This window comes from Micromys minutus (assembly GCF_963924665.1).
Source record: "Micromys minutus genome assembly, chromosome: 19".
Classification (NCBI taxonomy): Eukaryota; Metazoa; Chordata; class Mammalia; order Rodentia; family Muridae; genus Micromys; species Micromys minutus.
Genome location: NC_137954.1, coordinates 12,471,679 through 12,475,672, shown reverse-complemented (window position 1 = coordinate 12,475,672; position 3,994 = coordinate 12,471,679).

Here is a 3,994-nt window from a genome sequence, read left to right as displayed (position 1 = left end):
AAATTGGTGAGAATACATGACTTTTGTGTGTTCAACCCCAAATGGGGGTCTATAGCAAGCAACCTTCCCCATAAAGTGCAGGGGACATCATGGAAGAGGAAACTGGAAGAATGTAAGAGCCTGGGAGTGTGGTGTGTTGTGGAGTGCTGCCTTCTAGACATGGTTCAGGCACTGCATGGCTATTGTACTCTGAAGGTCAGGTCACCAAGACTGGTACAAGTTCCAGCAAGTGGCACTAGCTGGATTCATGGAGTTACCAAAAAAAAAGAAAAAAAGAAAAGAAAAGAAAAAAGAAAAAAAGAAAAGAAAGAGAAAGAGAAAGGGGAGGACATGAAAATGAGAGAGGGACTTTAGGGACTACCCAAGGAACATGGTGGCCAGGAACTGGGTATGGGTGTTATCAAGATACATTGAACACATACATGAAATGGTAAGCAAATATATTATTTTTATTTGTTTATTTTATGTGTATATGTTTTGCCTAAATGTATGTTTGTTGAACAGTACAAGTCTCTGGTGCTCATGGGGACCCAAAAAGAGCATCAAATGTGGGTGCTGGGAAACAAACCTGGGACCTCTAGAAGAATAGCCCATGTCATGCTCTTAACCACTGAGCCATCTCTCCAGCCTCAATAGCAAGTTTTTAAAAGAGAATCTAAAAAATAAAAACAAAAAGGATGTCAACAATCTATTAAGAAAGAATTTGAGAACTTTAAATGAAAAACCAACTTATTCCTAATTGGTTGGTTTTAGAATAACATTTTAGGATGGTTCTAACTGTATTTATCTTTCAGATTGCACAAAAACTTTCTAAAGTGTAAGTGAACAAATGTATAAATTAGATGTCCTTCTACCAGATTTCTCTGTGTCTGGTTTATCTCTTGTGTCTCTAATGAGAAGTAGAAAATAGAAGCAATTTTTCTTTCCTTCTCCAAATGTGATCAGATCATTTAGGTTCTTGATTAACTTATAAACACGTGAAATTCATCTATTCAGCGAATAAATATTTATTGCATGCTAAGCATTATTCCAGGCACTGGGCATACAGCAATAAAATCAAAGCAAATGGAGTTCTATCCCTATGGAGATCCAGTGTAGATTAGGGAAAAAAGTACAATAAACCTATAAATAAGAAAAAAATCTAGTTATAGAGAAAATAAAACAAGTCATGGAGACAGGTTGTAGAGGTAATTAACTACAGTTGAAGGTGACATTTATGTGAATGTCAAGAAGTCGGAGCAAACCAAGTAGATATCTAGGGAATGACGTTGTAGGCACCAACATTGGCCTACTGATAAGCTGCTACTGAAGCCTAGCAAACCAACGACAGTTTGTATTTCTTCCGAGGAAAAACAATGTTTGAAAATCTGCAGAGAGAGAGAGAGACAGAGACAGACAGACAGAGATGCACAGCAGAGAGGGAGAAGGAGAGACAATCTCTCCTGATTCACTGCAAGGGGGTGCATACCTGGCCTAAGGAAATGGGTAAAGCATGAGTTTAAAAACACGCATATGCTAGTGTGGTACTTCTATCACTGGATGTAGCTATAAGATACACCGGGTCTCTTTAAAATGGGCAAGCTCAATCCCAAATAGGTGAGCTCACAATTAAAAATGGCAGGCACACCTTTAATTCTAAGACTCTTACAATAATAGCAGCAAATGGCATAGTTTTCTTCATACACACTGCATCTGAAACTGCAAAAGCTTTCCTCTAAAGCAGTGTTTTTAAACCATCCGTTGGTTCATACTGATAGTGAAAGGCTTCTGACACCTATGCCTTGGTTCTGTTCAGAGGAGGTTTGAAAAAAAAAAAACTCAGGTGTGATTCATCTCCAGTAAACCTCCTTTTCCTGTTAGAAAACAAAGTCATCGATTGTCAAAGATCAAATCTTTCCGTTTGTTATTTGCTATTGCCTCTCCTATAAATCCTCTAACTCTGTCATGTTCAAATATAATTTTATAACTAAGATTCAAGAATTCTATGTGTCAAGAGGCTGGCTGTAATCACAAGAGCCTGAGCCAGCAGTCTTTTATCACACAAGTAGGGCTGATCTTGGCCTTCTCTGGTTTAATTAAAGGCACAGAATAGAAGCCAATTTAAAAAAAAAAAAAATTACCAGAGCACAATATCTTCTGTCTAGAATTAAAAGATTCCGATCTTTTCCTACCCCTCATATTAAAAAAAAAAGTTTCAAGACCTCTTTATACACAAAGATGGTGGGGGGAGGGGAAATGCCTCATGTCTGATTACAAGACAAACTATTCCAATTCGCTGGAAGATTATTGAAGCTGAGAGATCCTCGTGAGTTTGGGTTTAAATTTATGTTACAAGCTGTTCATGATTGTGCACACCTGTAATCCCAGCACTTAGGAGGCAGAGGCCGGAGGATCACAGCAAGCTTCATTATGTCCATTTTACAGTTGAGGAATCATACATAGTCTTGGATGAACAGTGACTTGCCCGAGGCCATTTAACTAGTAATGAGATTTTTTAAAAAGGTTTTCCTGCCTTTAAAACCTCAGAATAATTCAAAGCACTGTACAAATGGTGAAGGCCGCACATTCTCCGCGGTCCCCATGTGCACGCCAGTCGACCCAAACTGGAAACAAACAAAAATGTCCACCTTCATCTCAGTATCTGGTCTTGCAGGTTCTTGAGAACTTTGATGTTGTCCCTGAAGACACACTCCAAAAGAATTGTTCTTGTCCATGAATCCCCATGGCATGAAGCAGCTGAACCCACAAAGTTCTGGGGTCTTGAGCCCGAAAACATATAAAATCCCTCTAAACTTTAGAGTCGAAAGGAACTTATACTGAGGCTCCCAATGGTGCCTTCTGGAAAATATCCACCTCTTTTATACATGGCAAGAATGACCTTTCCTCAGAGGAAGCTCCCTGGAACACATCCTTGCCACCTTAACAAATACTAACACTACCCTTTTTGTTCACAGTATCATGACTAGAGCTATATAGACAATTTCAGAAATCCACAAGGACAAGTGGCCCAACTGTGGAAAGTTGAAACTTAAATAGTCTAACTATAAAAAGCTACTAAACAGATAAATTTAATACCATTCTTATGTGTGTATGTATGTGTGTATGTATATATATATGTATGTATATATGTGTATGTGTGTATGTATGTGTGTATATATATGTGTATGTATGTATGTACCTATGCGTGTGTGTGTGTGTGTGTGTGTGTATGTATATGTGTGTGTGTTTTACATAAAGTGACCTTACTTCCTCTCACATTCTTCTTGGTGTGGGAGGGCTATTTAGTTCTGAAATCATGTTGTAACTATTAATAATACTGAATTCCCATGACAGGAATGAGGAAGCAAGTCCTGGGGTGCTTTGAGGCTATTCCATGGGGCAATGTGATTAAAAATGGTCAGAATTCATTAAAAAAAAAAATATGTCCACATCTTTCTAAACTAACAGGAAAACACTTTTTAGAAGCTAAGTGGCTCATTACATAAGTTTTTTTAAAGTGTTCTAATTATTTTTCAAATAATTAAGTACTGTACTCTAACCTACCCCCACCCCAAACACCAACTTAGCCAAAGAGAAGGTTGTTTTTCTATGCTTTCTTCTCTATCTAAAACATCTTTGGCTATCACATGTCACATGACTGAAAAGGGGCGGGGCTCATCCAGGAGCCTGCAAACTGCCTTTTCAAGGCTGAATGCAATCTCTCACTTTTTGATTTCTCTTCTCCAACTTCCCCAGTCAAGGCGATAAATATATCAAGCTTGCGTCTGGGCCAAGCCAAACAGAATTTGTCCCGCCATAGACGCTTTTTTCTTTCATCCCAGAGTCTCAAGATGACCACGATGTTAGATCTAGACACTCTAAAGCAGTTGGCATTGGTGGCCCAGTAGAGGTCCAAGATGGCCGGCTGAAATGAGGGTGTCCTATCCTATCCAGAGCAGTGATGGTGAGCAGGTAGATGGGTGCCAGCCGGCGGGCTTCTGGATAGGGGTCCCTG